Source organism: Protopterus annectens, chromosome 1.part1 (assembly GCF_019279795.1).
Source record: "Protopterus annectens isolate FY-2018-M chromosome 1.part1, PAN1.0, whole genome shotgun sequence".
NCBI classification, from domain to species: domain Eukaryota; kingdom Metazoa; phylum Chordata; order Ceratodontiformes; family Protopteridae; genus Protopterus; species Protopterus annectens.
In genome coordinates this window covers 60423779-60447558 of record NC_056726.1, presented here as the reverse complement: position 1 = coordinate 60447558, position 23780 = coordinate 60423779, and positions in this window count along the sequence as shown.

Here is a 23780-nt window from a genome sequence, read left to right as displayed (position 1 = left end):
TTTTAATTTTTTGATCAAGGTACAGATAAGTGAAGTGGCGATTGGTTGGAAGCTGAACGCAAGTAGGTTTCTAGGGGTGCTACTTTCAAGACCAGGGGAGCTAGGAGGTAGTTGGCACGCTAGGGCTTGAATTGTCTCAGTAAAGAATTGGTTAAAACTATCAGAAACATCTTCAGGGGTTTTATCAATAGTAGCAGCAGGGATTGGGGTTGAAGTTTGTCCAGGATGTAGTAGATTATTTAAACCTGCCCAAAACTTCTGAGGGTTATTTAGATTTACTGTCTGTAAATTACAGTAGTATTGTTTTTTGTCTTGTAAAATTGATTTTTTGGTTTCGTTCCTGGATTGCCTGTATTTAATGTGATCTTGAGGGTCTTTAGAAGAACGCCATAAAGCCCATGCTTTGTTTCTACGGGTAATTTTGAGTTTAGACTCTATAGAGAGCCATGGTGCAGTTTTTGCCTCGTTTCTCTTTGAACGAACAGGCGCGTGCAAATCAAGGATCTCAAGGAATTTGTTGTTAAAGTATGCTACTGCTTCCTCTAAGGGGAGGTGTTTTAGAATAGACCAATTACATGAGTTTAGTTCTTGTTGGAATTTGGCAGGGTCAAAATTTTATTGTTTCTAACCTTTCTGAGTAAGGGTTGTTGGGAATTAATGGTTTCATGCTTAATTACATATGTGAGAAGGTGATCGCTTAGGCCATTAAGGAGGGTACCAGAGGTGTACAGTTGGGGGTGACTGTTTATGAGTACCCAGTCAAGTATACTTTCTTTTTGGTTGGGTTTACCTATCCTGGTAGGGGTGGATATGATTTGTGTAAATGCATGCAGGTTAATATGGGTGGTTGGGGATTCTAAGGAACAGGTGCCCCAGTCTATGTTAAAGTCTCCAAGTAGTAGGGTTTCTTGGGGGTAGTGACATGATAACCAGTGCAGGATATCTTCAAATGTAGATATATTGTTACATGGGGGAATGTACATACAGATGATATTAATGCATTTATTTTTATTAAGTTGCAATTTGGTGGCAAGAATCTCAGAGTTATTAATCTGAGGAGGTTGTATTACATCTATGGTGACATTCAACTCAGATTTATAGAGTACAGCTACCCCACCCCCCTTCCTCGAAGCACGATCCAGCCTGTGTATGTTGTACCCAGGTGGTAACACTTCATTGTCTTTAGTGTTAGGCTTTAACCAGGTTTCAGATAAACAGAGAATCTCAGACGAGTGGACATCCAGAAGTGCATGCAATTCATGTACCTTGTTATTAATGCTTCTAATATTGAGATGACAGACTAGGAAAGAGTTAGTTGGCCTATTAATTGTAGGTTTGTAGCTTAGATTACAAGTAGAGGGGGTATGTGTATCTGAAGTGAGTGGGCCAGGGTTGGGGTGAATATCACCACCAAGTATTAGGTTGAGTCTATACTTGGTGATGAACTTCAGGAATTTGTTTATTAGTTTGTGGTAGTGTTTGGATCTAGAGCTAATGTGCCTGGGGTTGAGATGTTGATAGACTGAACAAGATGTTGGATAGGATCTGGTACTGTAAGTATGGTTGAAGGTGGAAGGATTTACAGCTGGGGTGACAGTATGGCCTTTTGGGACCTGAAATCCCATAAGAAACTGGTTTTCATACAAGGTAAGGAGGTGGGGTGTGAACAAGAGGGGTAGTAAAGAGGAGTATATCATTATATGTGATTCAGCTAGTGAGTGAAGGAACTGTTTTACCTGGTGATGCAACACCAGAAGATAGAGTGGTGAGGTAAAGGTACTGGAAGGGGGGATGGGAGAATGTCAGGTGAAAGCTAATAGGTGCTATTAAATGTAGGTAGTAGAATAGGGGTGGGTGGAATTATCCCAGATGAAAGCAGATAGGATCTAGAAAGTGGGGGAGTGGCTATAGTACTATAAATTTAGAGGTACTGGGTGCGGGAGGGAATTGGGGGCAGGGAGGGGAGCGAAGAGAGCCCGAGCGTAGGGCTTAACGAGGGGTTATTGCAGTTTACAAGGTTTCCTAAGGTGTCCTAAAGCTATAAGGTAAGTATTACAGCTCTAATGTAAGAATCAATTTACTGCAGTTACAGGGGAAGGAGGCAACCACTCAAGTAGAAACAAAGAGCCCTTCTTACCCCATCTGTCTAAAGCTCGAGGATCACTGTCTGAAGGGGGGAAGGTTTTTGGCTGCAGTAGTCTTAATGCCTTTAGGTCCCTGGGAAATGGTCTCTGGACCCGCAGTAGGATTCTTAAAGAAAAATTTGTGATTCAGGTACTCTGTAGTACTTGTCAGGTTTTCTAGGAGCTGAAGGTAAGGTATCAGGAGTAAAACTGGACTCCAAGAAGACATCATCTACAATATCCAGGACCGGAGCTATAGCTAGATGCCTGTGCTGAGGCAAATTTAAAAATTCCCTGACTCTTTTTTTGGACTGAGGATAGTCCTGGCATTCCCAGTGGAAATGCTCTCTTACGGTATGCAAGGTTTCACCACAAGAAAAATCCTCTGGAGGAGAGGCAGAGGGAATCGATTCCTCTGCATCTGAGTCCTCATAGGTACATAAGGGTATGTCCTGGTAATCAGAAGAGTCAGAGTCATCAGACTCCTGGGTCTGTAGAATCAGAAGGAAATTCAATTTTTTGTCTTTTGGCAGGGGAAGGCTGGCTTCCCCTAATTAGAGTAATAAGGTTTTCAGCCATTCTAAGCATTTGTTTTTGTGGCATGGGAGCTTCAGCATGCACTTTGAACATCAGTTTTCTAGGCATAGTGCGAAATCTGGGCCTGAGAAACTCGGTAGTTTTAGCTGGAAATGAAATTGTTGGTTTAATATGAATATCAGTAGGTCGGAATACACCCTCAGAAGCTGGTGCCTGCACAGTGGCTCCGGACCCATCCAAGGTAGAGACATTCGCAGGTTCCATAGTTGAAGAAGCATCTCCCAGCATTCCGGACTCTGAATGGGTCTCAGCAGAGGCCTGCGAATCTGTAGAAGCGGGCATCAGGGGCTGCAAAGGCGCCTCACTGAGTACCGGTGGATTGGCGACTAGCTTAGCGGAAGCGTCATCGGCAGTTTTTGACCTATGCAGTCTGTCTCTGTCATTGTCTTTGTGCTTTTTTGGAAGATCAGTAGTCGGATGGCTTACAGAAGCCATGTCAGAATACGCAGAACGACAGCAAAAGAATTTAGCTACAAAAATAGCCCGACGACGAATGGTTCGGGCATTAAACAAGGCACAAAACCAACAGCAAGGGACGTCGTGGTCTGGGCCTAAACAGGTGACGCAGTAAGAATGAAAATCTCTGTGAGGTATTTGCTTTCCACAGGCAAGAGAATTGTTAATTTTTTCTGACATCGGTCAGAGCAAAAAAAAAGAATCCCTAACGGGGTACTTAGCTTTAGAAGACTTCAGGTCTGAAACTCGATAAAACGAAAATTTCAGGTAGTGGCCAACCGGCACTTGCAAACTGCTTCTGCTTCGGGCTCCTTCTCAGCAAGAAAGACTGATGTAATGGTGCCGGCTGCATGTTTTATACCCCTGACGACCTGATGTCATGGAAGAGGCGACAGCAACTGATGCAGAAATCCCAAGACTTTGGTATTCGGGCCGACTGAGGGCTAACTGCAGGCAGATAACCCAAGTGTGATGACTGCAACAGTGAAACACGAAAAACATCATAATATCCAGAGAGTCTATCTAAATAATTACAATTGTATTCTGCATGGCCACAGTGTCAGAAATAGGAAATCTCTTAAGTCTAGAACACTTTGCTATACCCTTTGATTCAGAGTACCTGATAATAGCTTTTGTTTATATCAAAGGAGCAGTTAATTTTCTGCAGTACTGAAAAAGCAACACCTGTAGTTTGATTCACAGAGAACCTTTTCTCCTTCTTCCTCCTGTTAGTCCAAGTAAAGTTAAAGGAGATTTCCATGGGTTTTAAAATGCATTTATAGGTTTCTGAATTAATTTACATGTCAGCATACAAAAGAGTGGTATTTTATTAAATGAAGTGTAAAAGAATATGTGTTTTTCCTTTATTGTGTTCTGGTGTTTTTCTTGCCTGAAATGTATGCCCCCAATGCCCTATAGCTGTTGACTCCTTCCCTGGTCAGCCACAGCCTATATATGATGGAGGTGAGAGTCAAGGGGCAGTGGATCACCCACCACAGTCGCACCATTATTTTTTGTCTTTTTAGTTTTTTCACCCTCATTTCCCTGTTAGTGGCCAAGTTGCTGTACAATTCCTGCTATGCTCGGTCCATAACAGAGCATACTTATTGTCCAAACCCATCTCTGACTTGTGTGCTCAGTCCTCCTTAGAAGATGAAATTTTCACAATTTGGTGTACAAGCAGGTAAAGGGTATGGCCAATGCCTGCTGTTATGTCATGTTGTGAAAGGACCATCACTGGCAGCATACCTTTCAACTGTCCAGATTTTCACAGAGCATACAGATTTTTTCCTCAAAATGTTGGTCTTTTCCTCAGAAAATTTGTTTTTTGGTAATGCTACTCAATGCTAGAAGTCTAAACCTCAAAATGCACTCTCTCGAGGCACTCCTAAAAATGGAGAACATCGATATCTGTGCAGTAACTGAGACCTGGTTCAAGGCTCCAGAGAGCATCCCTGCAATAACAAGCTACAATTCTTACCAGATGTTTTGACCACAAAACCAAGACCGAAACACTCAAGGTGGAGGAGTGTCCATATTCACCAAGGATATTCACACCTCCAGGCTAGATGCCCAACACAATGCATCTGAAATTCTCCAGGTGCAACTAACACTAGGTAAGACTGCAATCCAAATTGTAGCTTGCTACAGATTCCCCACCATGCCCCAAGATTCTCACTACACCTTTCTAAACATACTGGAAAATATTAAGATACAACCAAACACCCTAATACTGGGTGATTTCAACTACCCTGCCATTAATTGGGAAAACTACTCGGGTAGCAGCTCCTTTTCCCAACGGTTCTTGGAATTCATAAATTCCAATGCCATGGATCAACTAATCCATTGTCCCACCAGGGGCTTCAATATCCTAGACCTGGTCATTACCAACATGGGAGAGAGATGCTCCACACCAGTGGTCACCCCCTCAATGGTCAGGTCTGACCATAAGCAAATCACCTTTGACACCCCCAGCCCCCAGTAAGGAAACCTCCTTAAAAATCTTCTCAAAAGCCAACTTCATGCTACTGAAGTTAGAAATGCCAAACTTCACAACACCCACACAGACGGGATCTGGAAGTCCGACTGCAGAATCCTACACTAAGGCAATGTACAAGCACATCCACTCGTGCATGAATCGTGCCATCCTAAATAGAACCAAGATGCTCTTCTCCAAAAAAAGGAAGCCAATCTGGTGGTCCACTGCTATAAACAAACTATACAACAAAAGGAAGAAACTGTTGCAGAAAAGAGGAAAATCCCAGGATGCAAAAATCTCCCTTACCAGCCTCAGTAAGAAGCTGAGATCCCTCATAAAATCCTCAAAAGATAGTTATGAAAATAAAATTGACAAAGATTCCAAAGACAACCACAAGGCATTCTATAGTTATGTCAAGAATCTAAATGGCAATGCTCAGATCTGCACTGAGCTACAACAGAATAGCATTAAATATACTGATCCCAAGGATATTGCCAATATCCTGGCAGATTGATTTAGTGCCAACTTCACCCCTCTCTCACCCCCTAAAGGGCCCATCTCAATACCAAAAGATTGCCAAATTCCGATAATCATGGCCACACAGGTAGAAACCGCAATCCCCAAAGCTAAGAATACAGCATCCATGGGACCAGATGACATCCCAGGCTGTCTACTACATGAACTACACCTCACCTAAGTGTCATGTTTAATCATAGCCTCACCTCAGGCTTCGTGCCCACTGAGTGGTGCACAGCTACAGTTATCTCGCTCCACAAGGGATGATCTGCATTGGATCCTGGGAACTACCGTCCCATCAGTCTAACAAGCCTGATCTGCAAGGGCATGGAACGCATTATCATGGAACTTTTAAACAAAGACATTGGCAACCTTCAAAGACTGGATCCCACCAAGTTTGGGTTTGTGAAGAGCCAATCTTGTCTCCTGAATCTGAGTGACTTCTTCGAATCAGTCTCCAGAGCTGTGGACGAGGGTAAGGCGGTCCACACAGCCTATCTGGACCTCGCCAAGGCCTTCAACACCATCCCCCACTCTGGTATCATAGATAAACGTACTAAGCTGGGCATAAATCCCTACATCATTCGATGGGTTGCTAACTGGCTTACTGAAAGAACCCACACTGTAAAAGTAGCCGACTCCAAATCCAGCTCCAGACAAGTGACAAGTGGAGTACCTCAGGGTTCAGTCCTGGGACCGCTCTTGTTTAGCATCTACTTCTCTGAAGTACAGGCCAACACTAAGGTACTGTGGCTAACAAAGTTTGCAGATGACTGCAATATGGGAGCCATTACTGAATCCCCAAATGATGTGGATATTCTACAAAAGGGCCTTACAGAAACAGATGCCTGGTGCCAGAGCCATGGGCTCAAGCTTAATGCCAAGAAATGTATAGTTATCCCCTTTGGAAAAAAACATGTACCCATGAATTACCACATAGGTGGCAAGACACTAAACATCGAAAGTGTGATGAGAGACTTAGGGCCACAGGTGGACAGTGGTCTCACTTTCGATAACTATATTGCCACAACAGTCAGGAAATCCTTCTATGTGGCACACCTCATCACTAAGGACTTTTCATCCAGAAAAAAGACCCATTATAGAATATAATGCCCCGTTTGGTATGTACCTCACAGGACATCTGCAACAGCTGGAAAGGCCACAGAAATACCTCATTAAAAGAATCACAGGCCTAAAGCAGATGCCATATGCTGACCGTCTTAAAAAACTTCAGCTATACTCTGTGGCATATCGTCTACTCAGAGGCGATCTCTGCTTAACATACAAGGCCATGTCAAACCCTGAGCTGTTGGACATGCTCCACTTAAAGAAATCCCTCAGAGCTACACGCTCCAGGGATTTATACCTTGTCATCAAATTGATTGGGAGGGTGGCCTAATGGTTAAGGTGTTTGCCTTACAAACACAAGGTGCAGGGTTTGAGTCTCCCAAGGGTAATTGGCTAGGCTTAAAATGGCTCGCAAGGGCAGTTAGCTTAGTACTAATCTATGAACCTATGAATGAACAAAACATGCTGGAGGGATAGGTTCCTGACCCAGAGACTCCCCATACTCTGGAATAGACTGCCCATACATGTCAAGCAGAGCGCCTCCTTGGCCCTCTTCAAAAGGAACCTTGAGGACTGGATGGGAGATAGGAAATTCACCCCGGGGATTATGTCAGTAGAACTGCTTGACAGGGGTCCAGAGAAGTAAATACAGTGGGAAGAAAAATCCAGGGAATTGTTATGGCTAGGCTTGCATAGGCCCTAGGGCCGATAGCCTAGTACCAACCTATGAACCTATAATCACTGACATGATCTGAGGAATGAAATATCTAATGACATGCATTTGAGTTTCAGACTTCATATCGTGTAACCTAGCTAGATTTTCCCCAATGATCTTACCTCTTTAACCTACAAATCTACCCTGCCCATAGTAATTTCATCCGGCTCCCCGGCACATAGCCAGTAAAATATACCCTGCTACTCTTAATTAATCTCTGCAAGGGGACAATCTATAGCTTAAAAATAGCCCATAAATTTGGTATAAAACTAAACCAGTAAAATACAACCAAAAAATACATTTGGAATGAAATTAAACTAGTACAACACTGCCAAAAAGATACATTTGGTGTAAACAGAAACAAGTGAAAAGATACATTTGGTGTACAAAGAAAAGAAACAAGTAAGCCCAGGGATATAATTGGAGCTAGTGTTAGCCCCACTGTGCTTGGGCTCACTCCGCTCCCCATCTGCCCCCACTAGTGCTACATTTCAACTAAACTTAGCCACTCCCCTCATGCTAACCACCAATCACTGAATCTGCCCCACCCCTGTACCCATTTCCTTCTCTTCCACTACTCCACATCCTGTAAAGCACAGTCTTCCATCTAACTACATTACAATCACAAACATCTCTCATCATCCACCACACCCACCCCATCCCAAGCAGATCTCTCACTCATGACCAAACCCAACCAAACAATGCCCAAACTACCTAAACCGACATACATATACCTCTTACTGTTGCTCTTATTTGTATCCACCCTCCCACTGCTAACTTCTATCACCAACCACCAAAAACAAATTGCATACAAAGAAAAACTGCTTCCACTAACATTATTACAATACACCCTTTTACTCAACTAGTCCCACATCACTACCAAACTTTCTTTATTCACCACTATGCACACAGATTACAGGCATCACACTACCAGTCCCAAACAACTAAAGAACTTTAAGACCATAAACAAACTACTCAAACTCTATTTTTACCTTAAAACCCAACTTATTAGCTGCAGTGGTATACACTCAAACCCAGGCCCACAAAATCTAGGAGCCCCAACCCTCAACCTGAAGGATACCCTACTCCAGGGAGCCAAATCCTCCTCATTTTAAATTTAAATGTCAGAAGTATACCAAACAAAGTCCATGACCTTCATGCACTACTCTCCTTTTATCAACCTGAGATAGTCATACTAACAGAGACTTGGCTTAAACCAGGCAACCACAACAATAAAATCACTCCACCAGGTTACAATATAATTCGTAGTGATGGAATAGGTAAAAAAGGGGGGTGTTGCTATAGTGTATAAATCTCACATCATCCTTGAGAAAGTAGACATAACAACCCCAGACCTTGAAAAAGTTGAACTCACTCTAACAAAACTAAAACTTAATGATAGTAAACACATCAACATCATAGGATGCTACATCCCTTCAGGCAACAATATCCCCATTACAGAAAAACTCCTAGAATGGATATCTAACTCCCTCCCCATGAAATCATAGTATTAGGAGACCTTAATACCGACTGTCAAAACTGTTCCAGTCATAACCCACTCTCCCATATTAACCTACATGGCCTAACCCAAATCATCACTTCCCCCACAAGAACAGACAAGAGAACCAAACACCAATCCACTCTAGATTGGATACTCGTATCCCACCCATCACTGATATCCCTAGAAGGGTGTCTACCAGACACCCTGAGTGACCACCAAGCCACATTCTTACTCAGATCAAAATCACCACAACTGACCCAAATATCTACGTGCCTAATTAGAAACAAAAACACTTTGTCCAACTGTATAAACGACGAAAAATGTGCAACTGGAACCCCTAAAACCTACCTCTTGATGAAGCTGTACTATATTTCAATACTACCTAACCATCATGCCCCTCCAGAACAACAAGAAATAAAACTAAATATGCCCCCTGGTTAACCCCAGACACAAAATCCCTCCTCAAAAAAAGAAACAGGGCCTGGAACAACTACCTCAACAGTAAAATCAGTTGAACAAACAAATATGTTGAACTACGTAACAAAGCCAAAAACTCACCAAAACATATTACTACCAAAAATTACAGGATAAGCACAGGAACAACACAAAAATTTTGGGCAGCAATTAATTCTATTCTACAACCAGGTAAATAGATAACCAAGAAGAAATCCAATTTATTAAATACTTTACAGAAACCATCCAGACCCTTGCAAACAAACAACCCTATGACAACATCCCCACCCCTGCCAATCTATGCCTCTGTGACATGTAGCTGGCAAATTTAGAAGCTAGTTTTTGCTCTGGTAGAAGAAACAGAGATTGGCAAAGATGATCAAAGTCAAAAATATAAGAACAGAGCACAAAGTCCAGAAAGACAATATATCCATGGCTTCTACACAATCCTCCCACATCTGGAAATCTCCAATTATATACCAGTACTTTGTATTTCTACAATCCAGAGACTGGTGAGAAAAAGAAACAGTTTCCCATCACACACAAGGCACTATTTCAAACCCACCCAAGTGTGGGTATGCCCCCCACCCCTAACTATATACACCAACTCCAAGATCCCACTACAGGGGGAAAATTTCAAATTTACTAATGTTTGCCAACTACTTACATGCCCTTTTCCCCTCTGTAGTGTGGTCTGCTTCATATAAAACTGGGGAGAAGGTGGCACAGTCCCCACTTGGGTGGGTTTAAAGATGTGGTGTGTGTGATAGAAAATGTTGGTCAACTAGTTACTTTCCTGTCTCACACAATCAATGAAGTGAATGTTCATGAATAAACGTTCACTGTTTTATGTTCGATCATTGGAGGTTTGATGAACTGAACCTTCGATGATTAAAATCAAATATGGTGGTTTAATAGACAGGGCTTGAAGCTCTGAGACTCTTCTTGCCGAAGTAATAGCCACTAAGAATGCCGTTTTCCGAGACAGATATTTTAATTCGCATGTAGCAGCCGGTTCAAAAGGGGGGGATGTTAATGCACGAAGCACCAAATCAAGATCCCACGGAGGTGCAGGATGAAAAACTGGTGGTCTTAACAGACTCGCACCTTTAATGAATGTTTTGCATAGTCTGCTGCTCATCAAAGGAGGATCCGTGGATTCATGGAACTTAGAGATAGCAGCTAGTTGAACTTTAATAGTTGAGACAGAAGATCCCTGATTAAACAGGGATGTTAAGAATTTCAAAACCTCTGGGACAGGAGCAGTGATAGGGTCTAAGCCCTTGAGTTGAGCCCAGATAGCAAACCTTTTCCACTTACTGAGGTACAATTTGTTAGTGGTGGGTTTGTGGGCCGAATATAAAATGTGAACAACTTCCAGTTCTAGTGTGTGACTTCTAACTAAGGTTGGAAGTGGAGGAGCCAAGCTGTCAATTTCAGAGATTGAAGGGACTGATGCCAATGTCCCGACTGATGGATTAGCAAATCCGGGATCAGGTCTAAGGTCCACGGATCGTCCACTGCATGCTTTTTAGGTAAGGAAACCATATCTGTGAGGCCAGTATGGGGCAATCAGAATCATTGAAGACCCTAGTTGAGAAGCTTTTTGAATAACTTTGGGAAGGAGTGGTATTGGAGGAAAGGCATAAAGTAGCCCTGTTGGCCAAGGTTGTGCTAGAGCATCCATGGCTGGTACTTCCTGATGTGGAATCAAGGAGAAGAACCTTTGGCACTTGGTGTTTTATGGAGTTGCAAATAGGTCGCAGCATGTCCCCATCTCTTGAAAACCTGGGCTGCTACCGTGCGGTTTAGAGACCATTCGTGAGGAGAGAATTGTCCTGCTTAATTTGTCCGCCAATATATTTGACTTTCCGGGATGTGGGTCGCTACCAAGAAGCGGTTGGTAGCTACAGCCCATTCCCACACTCTCATGGCCTCTCTGCAAAGGGGATACGATCTGGTCCCTCCTTGTTTGTTCAGATACCAAACCACCGACATGTTGTCTGTGTGGATGGCGATGATGCCCTGAGGAAGAAACTTGTGTAAGGCCTGTAGGGATAGAAGTACAGCCCTCATTTCCAACACGTTGATGTGGAGAAGAGCTTCGTCCGGAAGCCAGGAGCCCTGAACTAGCCTGCCCAGACAATGCCCCCCCCACCCTATCTGGGAGGCATCTGTCGTCAGGGTAACCACTGGAGGGGAGAACAAAGGGTTTTCCTGATCCAAGTTGGATGTTTGAAGCCACCAGCGAAGGTCCCTTTGCATATTTCCGTAATCATGATGTGGTGATTGAGGGAAGATCCTGAAAGGACCATTGAGTTGACAAGAGCCACTGAAGAATCCTCATGTGTAACCTTGCTAGAGGAACTAAAAGTACCGTGGCAGACATTGAGCCTAGAACCTGTAGGACCATCCTGGCTGGGGCTTTGGATCTCGAGATCAGAGCTTGAACTTGGCCCTGTAAAGTTTGGATCCTTCGGCAGGAAGAAAGACGCATCAATCTTGAGTCTATTTCTGCTCCTATGAACTTTATGTGTTGAGAGGGCAGCAAGACAGACTTTGACCAATTGAATGTAATCCCCAGGGTAACACCCAGGGAGATGGTGGCTTTGAGGTTGTCCATTAGTAGATGCCTGGTGGTGGCAGTCAGGAGCCAGTCGTCCAGATAGGGAAACACTTGGAATCCAAGACTTCTCAGGTGAGCCGTCACTACCGCCAAACACTTGGTGAACACCCTGGGGGCTGTGGTGAGACCAAAGGGCAGAGCGCAAAATTGGTAATGACTGACTCCCAGGCTGAAGCGCAGATACCTTCTGGACGCCTGATGTATCGGTATGTGATAATAGGCGTCCTAGGTCTATGGAGCACATCCAAACATCCTTCTCCAACAATGGGAGAATGGATTGTAACGTGACCATTCGAATTTGGATTTCGTGGGATTGGTTCAGTCTGCTGAGATCCAATATTGGTCTCAGGTCCCCTGTCTTTTTTGGCACTAAAAAGAACCTGGAGTAATTTCCTGATCCGATCTGGTCTGTGGGGACGGTTGGATGACTCCTTTTTCTAGCAGCTTTAAAGCTTCTGCGGCTGCCATTTCCCTTTGACTGGGTGGTGGGTCCGGGATTCTTTTGGACGGTGGGGAGAATGTGAATGGGATGGTGTAACCTCCGGCAGCGATCCGAAGCACCCATCTGTCCTGAGTGATTGACTCCCAGGCTTTTAGGTGCTTGGCAAAGCGACACCCGACTGGCTCCGAGCAGCACAGCCGGGCAATCCCTCATGACGTGTGGGAGGCTGAAGAGCCACGAAAGGACTCGCGGTCTCCAGAATTGCGGGGCCCTCTGCCGCCTCTGGGACGGCGTCTCCCTGAAAAATTTCCCGCCCTCTGCCTCTGGAGGGAATCTTCCTGCTGTTGGGAGAAAACTTGCGAGATTTTGAACCACATTTTCCCCCTCCTTTGGCCTTGGGGTAAGGCCAAAGGGAGTGGAATAACGGGCCCCTACGGCAGATAACGTTTTTCCCTCTTGCTCACAGCGGGTAAGGGTGTCTTTCACCTTGGGTCCAAACAATGAGGACCCATCAAAGGGAGCGTCGGCGAAGGAAGACTTGAAGGCCTCCGCAACTGACACAAGCGGAGCCAGGCTTGTCTACGAGAGCCACGCCTGTGCCTGCCGCTCTACCCGCCCCTTCGGCCGCATAGGAAATGAGCCTCATGGACGAGTTAGCAATTGGCGTAAGGATAGCCAACTGAGAGCTAACGGACTGGGCTAGCTGCTCAGGTAGGTTACCCGAGAGGGAATCTGACAACTCCTTGACCAGATCCCTCTGAAGCCTGGTAAAATGTGCCAAATAATTCAGAGACCTTAAGGTAAAGGCCGCTGAAGTCAGGGTGCGCTTCCCCTACCTATCCATACTCCTAGACTCCTTATTAGGAGGATGGATGGACGTTGAAGCCTCTGCCACGTCCTGTTGTGTAGCAGATGCCACCACCATGGCATCTACAGCCACGCCTTTAGTAAGGAACTCCTTCTCGGGGAGCAGATAAGAATTTGTTTGGACGAGAAGGGACTGGTTCCACGGTATCCGGATGTTCCCACGCCTTTGACAAACTAAATCCAGAAGCTCGTCGAAGGCGGAGACACCCAGGAGGCGGAGGGCTGAGCCCCAAAGGCCTTGAGGAGCACTGATTCGTCCGCAGAGGGGGTTTGGACTTCCAGCCGCCTCGTTGTTTGTGGATCTCTAAGATGTCTGCAAAAGAGACATCATCCGAGGATGACTTAGGGGACCCCTCCGCATCATCCATATCAGTGTCCGATGTAATAGACTCGGGGGAGTCCACGTGCTTCCTCTTGCACGATCTCTTCCTTGGGGGTTCCTCTGAAGACAACTCAAGAACCCTCAGGAGGAGGGAACCCCACTGGGGTAACCTCAGGCCTCGGGGCTCCGCTGGCTACGGACAGGGGAACTGCCAAAGACCCAGTCTCCACGCCCAGGGAAGGTGCTGGTAAAACCGGAGAGATGGCCGAAGAGGATTTGGCCAAGGCACTCCTCATGGCCCTGAAAGCCGGACCCCAGAATCCTGGGAGTGTCCGGTCTCCGAGCCATGATGGTAGATGGAAGTCCCGCAGGCAAAGCACCGAGAGGGAGGCTCGGAACCGAAAGCATAGGTCCCGAAACATCACCCTCGGGTCCAGCCGAAGAAGTCCGGCGTACAAACTCGGACCCGAGGGCCGGGTTGGAGTAAGGGTCGAGCCGACCCTGAGATCTCCACCGGCTCCAAGAGCACCTGCTCCGACGGAGCCAAGCAGTCGGAGGAGGAATGGCAATGGGGTGGGTCATGGTCATCGGCTCCGAAGCCAACTGGGTCGGAACCGAAACAAATTTTGGAAGACTGGGGACTGGAACAGTCTTTGGAGCACCCTGTCTATATCAGAATCCGACATTCTCAAGACCGAGAGGAAACAGAACGGGTTCGAAGACCTCTCCTCAGCCCCAAGGGACTAGGGGACCCGGCTCGAGGCGACTCGATGAGAATCGGCGCCGAGGAAACACACACCAGATTCCATCGGTGCCGAGATAGACTTCGGCCGAGGAGGAAGTGTCTGGCTGGCGACCCTTGTCGGCTCCGAGAGCAGTGGAGCCGGCGGTGACCCGCCTCTCGATGCCCCAGCCATCAGCTCCGAAGCCCGAGGAGTCGATACTGGAGGCATCGAGGCAGACTGTTCGACCTCGGCTCCAAGTCTTTGGAGCCGAAGGAGAGGCCTGCCTAGGTCTCTTGGCAGTCGGATCCGACGGACTGGTGGGAACCCTAGCCCTTTTCTTTTTGGCAGGAGCCGGAGAGGAAGACAAGGCTTCTTCAAAAGAGGGTTTAATTAACCCTTTGAGAATCAATTTATTTTTCCTCTCCTGGAGGACCCTTGAGGAAAAAGCGTGACATACGCTGCATGACTCCTGCAAGTGCTTTGCCCCTAAACAATATACACAAAGTAGATGGCCATCAGTAACAGACATCTTAAAAGCACATTTAGAACATTTTTTAAAGCCCGAAGGCCTAGGGGTTTGAGACATGATGTTAAACAATTTCTGACAGGAAATTAACAACTGTAGATTCGCTTGTGACAAAAAAACCCAAGGCTTACAGTAATAGTGTAAAACACAACCTTAGCTGAAATGACCGGGAACTTTAAACCACTAAAAGCTTCAGTTACAAAGGTTGACCGAAAAGGCCCTGGATTGTAAGGGGGGCCGAAACAAACTCAACCCAATCACACACAACAAATTTCACTACTCAAACGTACACAAAGGCAGCAATAGCCGTTAAAACGGCTTTTGTGATATAAAAGAGCAAAAAACTGACAGAAAAGTAGTTAATAAAAGCTACTCAGCCCAGCCAGCTCGAGACCACGTCTTTGCAGGGAAGCGGCAAACGAGATCTGGGGGACTGGCAGTGGTGCATCCTGGGATATAGTAAGCTCAGCCAATAAGAGACTTCGCTCTTTGGCATAAGCGTGCCGAGTCGGAGCCGAGGGATCGGCTCCGAACCCATCATTCAGAATGTAGGCGAGATAGGATCACATAACATCTTCTATCACCAACCACCAAAAACAAATCGCATACAAAGAAAAACTGCTTCCACTAACATTATTACAACACACCCTTTTACTCAACTAGTCCCACATCACTACCAAACTTTCTTTATTCACCACTATGCACACAGATTACAGGCATCACACTACCAGTCCCAAACAACTAAAGAACTTTAAGACCATAAACAAACTACTCAAACTCTATTTTTACCTTAAAACCCAACTTATTAGCTGCAGTGGTATACACTCAAACCCAGGCCCACAAAATCTAGGAGCCCCAACCCTCAACCTGAAGGATACCCTACTCCAGCGAGACAAATCCTCGCTCCTCATTTTAAATTTAAATGTCAGAAGTATACCAAACAAAGTCCATGACCTTCATGCACTACTCTCCTTTTATCAACCTGAGATAGTCATACTAACAGAGACTTGGCTTAAACCAGGCAACCACAACAATAAAATCACTCCACCAGGTTACAATATAATTCGTAGTGATGGAATAGGTAAAAAAGGGGGGTGTTGCTATAGTGTATAAATCTCACATCATCCTTGAGAAAGTAGACATAACAACCCCAGACCTTGAAAAAGTTGAACTCACTCTAACAAAACTAAAACTTAATGATAGTAAACACATCAACATCATAGGATGCTACATCCCTCCAGGCAACAATATCCCCATTACAGAAAAACTCCTAGAATGGATATCTAACTCCCTCCCCCATGAAATCATAGTATTAGGAGACCTTAATACCGACTGTCAAAACTGTTCCAGTCATAACCCACTCTCCCATATTAACCTACATGGCCTAACCCAACTCATCACTTCCCCCACAAGAACAGACAAGAGAACCAAACACCAATCCACTCTAGATTGGATACTCGTATCCCACCCATCACTGATATCCCTAGAAGGGTGTCTACCAGACACCCTGAGTGACCACCAAGCCACATTCTTACTCAGATCAAAATCACCACAACTGACCCAAATATCTACGTGCCTAATTAGAAACAAAAAACACTTTGACCGCTCCAACTGTATAAACGACGTAAAAATGTGCAACTGGAACCCCCTAAAAAACCTACCTCTTGATGAAGCTGTACTATATTTCAATACTACCTTCTTAAATACCCTTAACCATCATGCCCCCTCCAGAACAACAAGAATTAAAACTAAATATGCCCCCTGGTTAACCCCAGACACAAAATCCCTCCTCAAAAAAAGAAACAAGGCCTGGAACAACTACCTCAACAGTAAATCCCAGTTGAACAAACAAATATACGTTGAACTACGTAACAAAGCCAAAAAACTCACCAAAACATATTACTACCAAAAATTACAGGATAAGCACAGGAACAACACAAAAATTTTGGGCAGCAATTAATTCTATTCTACAACCAGGTAAAACAACTACCTCAACCCCAAAAATAGATAACCAAGAAGAAATCCCCACTCAATTTATTAAATACTTTACAGAAACCATCCAGACCCTTGCAAACAAACAACCCTATGACAACATCCCCACCCCTGCAAATCTATGCCTCTGTGACATGAAGCTGGCAAATTTAGAAGCTAGTTTTTTGTTTTTTCCCTCTGGGTAGGGAAGAAACAGAGATTGGCAAAGGGCATTGCATGATCAAAGTCAAAAATATAAGAACAGAGCACAAAGTCCAGAAAGACAATATATCCATGGCTTCTACACAATCCTCCCACATCTGGAAATCTCCAATTATATACCAGTACTTTGTATTTCTACAATCCAGAGACTGGTGAGAAAAAGAAACAGTTCCCCATCACACACAAGGCACTATTTCAAACCCACCCAAGTGTGGGTATGCCCCCCACCCCTAACTATATACACCAACTCCAAGATCCCACTACAGGGGGAAAATTTCAAATTTACTAATGTTTGCCAACTACTTACATGCCCTTTTCCCCTCTGTAGTGTGGTCTCCGAGTTGGCATATAAAACTGGGGGAGTAAGGTGGCACAGTCCCCCACTTGGGTGGGTTTGAAATAAGTGTGGTGTGTGTGATAGGAAAATGTTGGTCAACTAGTTACTTTCCCTGTCTCACACAATCAATGAAGTGAATGTTCGATGAATAAACGTTCACTGTTTTATGTTCGATCATTGGAGGTTTGATGAACTGAACCTTCGATGATTAAACATAGACCCAAGTATCATGCAGCAAATGAATGTGCCAAAAAACAAAAGAATATAAGGAGAAGAGTTAGATGAGAAGTTAAGAAATGTAGAAAAGGCATAAAAATGCAGTTGCAAGAACAGAAAACTCCTGGAAAGTACAGTTGTGTAAAAATCTTACCATAACAGTGTATGTCTTTCTCTTCACTGTTGCAGTATTTCTTACATAAGGGATCTCCTGCCAAGGATAGCCCAACATCCAGCCAGTAATACCAAAGCCCTTAGTATTTATAGCCTCTCTACATCACACATATGCTCTCCGTGTAAGGTGTAGGGCATAAAGGTGATGTATGGACACACACTTCAGAAATGAAAAGCCTCAGGAGGAACAAAATATCTCTAGGGACAAGGAGGAATACATGCATCCAGAAGGAGAAAAGAGATAAGAACCCCACAGCCAGGAGGGCAAGGAGAAGAGGTTAGAGCAGAGGGGGCAGGAGGGAGGCAGTGAATACTGCAACAGTGAAGAGAAGGACATCTACTGTCATTGTAAGATTTTACACAGCTATGGTATGTCCTTCCATACACTGTTGCAGTTTTCTTATGTAGGGTACAAAAGCTCAAGAGAAGACCTGGGAGAAAGATGGCACTAAAGAACCCTCAAGGAACCCATGCAGGGTAGCCCTGGTAAAGCCAGCTCTAAACCATGGAAATAACATCCCACTTACAATGCTTAGTGAAGGTATGGACAGATGATCAAGTAGTAGCCTCACCTCTGGTAGTGTGAGCCTTTACTGAATAGGAAAGTTGTTTGCAATGGAAAGAATAAGAAAAAGAAATGGCTTTAGAAATCCAGGAAGAGATGGTCTGTTTAGAAACTATGAAACCCAATAACCTGGGATAAAAAGAAAAGTACAGTTGTGTACACTTACCATAAATGTAGATGTTCGAGTGTATTCACTGATGCAGTCATTACAATTGGGTTATCCTGCTGGCAGGCTATCCTCAGTAGGCCTGAATTCCAAAGTCTAGGTCTGGCGTTGGTTGCTGTCGCCTCTTCCCTGATGTCAGTGCGCCAGGGGTATAAAAGATGCAGCCGACACCATTTTCTTCAGTTTGTCTTGCCCCAGATGTCAGGTGCCCCCAAAAGGGTAGGCTAAAACTATGTCAATAAAATATGCATGCACCAAAGTATATATTTTGCCTTCATCTACAAGCAAATATACCACATAGGTTGTATAGAATAGAGAAGTACAGATAAGTTCCAGCAAAGAAATGGGGGATGGCGGGTGGGTAACCTGGACTGCAACAGTGAATACACTCAAACATCTACATTTATGGTAAGTGTACACAACTGTACTATGGTCTTAGTGTTTTCACAGTTGCAGTCATTACAATTGGGTTGAATCCCAAAGCTAAGGTTGGGCCGGCTGGAGCTAAATAGCATTAGGAGCGGCTATTAGGCCCTCCAGAACTGCAGTGGCAAAGCCTGCCCTGGATTTAGAGTAGAGTGGTAAGTGATAGTGCTTTGTGAAGGTGTGCACTGAACTCCAAGTAGCCGCCTCTAAAATGTCTTTGGTTGGTAATCCCCTGAGAAAGAAGTGGCTGCTGCTCTGGTTGAATGCTGCCTAATGCCCTTAGGTACTGGCTTGCCATGTTGTAAATAGCAGAAATGAATGCAGTGGCCTATCCACTTTGAAATAGTCTGCTTTGAGATAACCTTTCATTGTGATCCTGCAGCATATGCCACTAGTAATTGCTCAGTCTTTCTGAAAACTTTGGTTCTGCTCAAATAGAAGCATAGCTGTCTGTGTATGTCCAAAGAATGCAGAATTCTCTCCCCTTATTCTGTGGGTTTGGATAAAAGGTGGGCAGATGAATAGTTTGGTTAAGGGCCACACTGGACACTACCTTAGGCATAAATGTCGGGTCTGTCCTCAAAGAAAACCTGTCTGGATAAAAGGTTCAACAACCATGAGTGCCTGTAGCTCTGAGACTCGTCTTGCAGACGTTATTGCTAGGAGCAGAGCTGTTTTCCATGATAAAAACTTTATATCAGCTGTAGCGGCTGGCTCAAAGGAGGCAGGGTGAGTTTTTCCAAGACAAAATTGAGGTCCCAAGCAGGTATTGGTGATCTCCTTGGAGGCCTTAAATTTTTGGCCCCCTCTGAGGTACTGCCTTAATAAAGGATGAGAAAAGATAAAGATTGGTGGCTCTGTATTGTAATGAGCTGAAATAGCAGAGGCATGAATTTTTATAGATGAAAAGGATAGGCCTTTGTCCAGCATCTCAGTCAAGTATTGTAAAATCTGAGTAATATTTGGTACAGCTGTGTCAATTCCTTGCGCCTGGTTCCAAGTACAGAATCTCTTCCATTTTCCAGCATAGGATTTTCTAGTACTAGGCCTCCTGGCCTCCAAAATAACATCCATCACCGCTTTAGAGAGAGGTGTGTTTTGTATGACTACATTATCCGCCATGCTGCCAGATTTAAGGTCTTGAGTTGGCTGTGCAGGATTTGATTGTTCTGCTGGGACAGTAGATGAGGCACTTGAGGTAAGGTCCAGGCTGGGCATTCAGACAAGTTCCTTAGGATTGGATACCAGTACTGGAGTGGCCAGTCTGGGGCAATCAGTATAATTTTTGGCTTCTCCTGCCTGACCTTTAGGAGTACCTTGGAGAGGAGAGGCAGAGGAGGAAAGGCATATACTGTTAAGCTTTTCCAGCTGAAAGATAGGGCAGCCACTTTCCATGCTTGCCTGTGATAAGTCCTTGTGCAGAATCTCTTTAGGTGGCAGTTGTGAGGTGAGGCAAACAGATCTATGTCTGGGCATCCCCATTTCCTTGTTACCATGCTGAAGACTTGTGGATCCAATTTCCACTCGTGGGGATCCATGAGGTTTCTGCTTAATTCGTCTGCCAGAGTATTTGTCTTTCCTGGCAGGAATTGTGCCTGCAGATGTACTTGGTAAGCCAATGCTGTGTCCCACAAAGTCATGGCTAGTCTGCAAAGGGGGTAAGAATGAGTGCCTCCCTGCTTGTTTATATACCACATGACTGTGGTGTTCTGTTTTTATCAGTAGTTGTCCCGGATGAAGTAGGTCCTTGAAGGCTGTCAGGGCATTTTGAACAGCTAGCATCTCTTTTTGATTGATATGTAGATGCATTTGGTTTGCGGACCATGTGCCTTGAATACATTTTCCTGCCATGTGGGCTCCCCAGGCATAATCCGATGCATCCGTTTTTAATGTCTGTGTGGCTGGGGGTAGAGTGAATGACTGTCCTTTGTTCTGGTGACAGGCCTTCGCCCACCATCGAAACTCCTGTTGCAGGCAGGGAATGAGAGTAACTATTGTTTCCAGGCTGTGGCAATGTTTAGTCCAAACCCTTTTTAGGTACCACTGAAGTTTCCTCATATGCAGTCTTGCATATGGAATTAGTAGAATGCAGGATGCCATGAAGCCCAAAGCCTGCAGAATTTTTCTTGCAGATAACTGGGCCTTTGTTGCCAACAGTTTGAAATAGGTAGTCAGTTGCCTTTGTCTGGCGTGAGATAAGCCATCTGGGCAGTTCTATTTAAGCTTGCACCCAGGAATATTATCTCTTGAGAGGGTACTAGTTTTGATTTCTGTTCATTGACTGTGTACCCTAGGCATAGTAGTAATATCTTTACAAACGCCAGATGCTGTGGGAGAATGTCCTTGTTCTCTGCTTGAATGAGGCAGTCGTCCAAGTAAGGATATATTTATATTCGTCTTTGTCTGCAGAATGCAATCACTGGTGCCAGGCACTTTGGGAAGACCCTGGGTGCAGGAGATAAGCCAAAGGGCAGTGCAGAGAATTGGTAGTGCATTGAGCCAGCTTTGAATCTGCGGTATCTTCTGCATGTTTGTCTGATTGGGACATGCAGGTACGCCTCTTTTAGATCTAAAGTCACAAGCCAAGCCTTCTTCCTCAACATGGGCATAAGCTGCTGTAGAGTCAACATTTTGAATTTTGGAATATCCAGATATGTGTTTAGAATAGATAGGTCCAGTATTGGTCTCCAGGCTTTGTCCTTTCTGGGTAGCAAGAACAGTCTTGAATAAAATCCTTGTCCGTGCTCTTGCTCTTGTACTTGTTGAATGGCCCTCATGTCCATGAGGGATGAGACTTGTTTTTGTGCCTCTGCCCATTGATGTTTTGGCAGGTCTGGCCAACAGTTTGCCCTTGGCAGTGTATGGAAGTGAAACTTGTAGCCTTGTGACACTAAGTTTAAGACCCATTTGTCCTGGGTTATTATGTGCCAATTTTGAGGAAAAAGTGCTAGTTTCCCCCTAAAGGTGCTATTGTTTAGACCTGTACAAACCTTGGGGCTGGGATCTGCCTCTAGGGCATCTGTATCTGCCCCTTTGTGGCCCGTCTGACACTGGAAAGGACCAATTCTTTGTAGGCCAGTGTCTGCTAAATCTTGGTGGCTGTACCTGTAAGAAATCCTTGACCGTTTGCATAGATTTAGCTTTGTCCTCCATTTTCTTTAACACTTCTGCTTTAACACCAAACAAAACATCATGCTGTAATGAAGCATCTAATAATTTTGCTTTAAAATGATCAGGTAGATTTTGTTCCTTTAACCAAGCATGCCTCCTAATGACAGAACCCGTAACTGCGGCCCTGCAGGAGGCCTCCAGAGAATCAAAAGGTAGTCCGCTGTCCAAAAGTATAAGGCTGGCCCCCAGGCGCAAAAGAGAATCGCATTGGCGTCAGGGCGTCAGTCAAATGCGATGACCGGCGTCATTTCCTCAGTCTTTCTTGCCCCCAGATGTCAGAAGACCCTAAAAGCCTAAAAAAACCAAAAACACAACAACACCAAAAACACTGTACAAACCAATACAATATACACAAAGTCAAAAGGTCAGGTCCTACCCTACACACACAACCACCCCTACACACAGAGGTGGTGGACTACCAGTTGACTGATCTTCAGACATCTACATTTTATGGTGGGGTACCAACAAACCGTACCATGTCTCACTCACATGCAGTCCTGACACTTGGGTAGAATCCCAAAGCAGAGGAAAGGAGTGGACATGCAAAGGCAAATCACAAAGAAGACAACATGCCCAACAAAATAGCAAAAAGCAAAACCAGCCCCAGATTAGAGTGAGAGAGGGTAAAAGTAATGAGAAGTTATGCACTGAACTCCAAGTAGCTGCTGCCAAAAAAATATCTCTTTAGTTGCCCCTTAGAAATGCTGTGAAGTGTGAGTAGCCCTAGTGGAATGAGGCCTAATCCCTGGAATCTCCTCCTTGCCATGATGGGAGTAACAAAAGTAATGCAAAACCACCACTTAGAAGTTTGTTTTTTCGACACACAGGCTTGGGAGAACTCAAAAAAAAAAAAACAACAAACAACTGCTGAGACTGCCTAAAATCCTTAGTCCTTTAAATAATAAATAACGAAATTGTGTGTACATCTAAAGGTGCAAAATCTTGAGAGGGTACTAGACTGGACTTTATTTCGTTCAGAATACCCCTAGGCATTTTAGGTGCTTATCACATTCAAATACTAGGCATCTTAGCACTGCTTGAGCAGGCCCAAATGTCGTCCAAAACCGCGTCCTTTTGGTTTTTTAGCCCTGGCAAAAGTCCAAATAAGGATAAAAACTTGTGAAGATTTAAATACATAGATAGCTCCAAAGGGGCCAGAATGAGAGAACCATATGAAGATTCCCAGCTCCAAAAAACATTGGATAAGATATAAAAATTATTCCCAGCTGTGATCATAAATACTTTCCTTGAGATCCAAAGTTACAATGAAAAGAGGTAAGAAAGCTTCCTTGAGAAAAAACTTCCATCAGTCCAGATTTTGGATTGGGGAATGTCCAGATAAGTGTTGAGATAGACAGAACTTAAAATTGTTCTCCACGTTGTTTTTTGGACAGATAGAAGAGGCGAAAACGAAATCCCCTGCTTTGGTAGCAACCCGGAAATGGCCCCTCTCCCTTTTGTGAGAGAGAGAAATTTTTTGCCCTATTTCCTTTGTTGAGGATTGAGGAGGAGGCATGCCTTTGAAAGGGAGAATAGTAGTGGCAAACGCTCTGTAGGCAGTAGATGGACTCCCAACTTACGTGAATCCTATGGTAATTAAAACCCAGTTTTCAAACT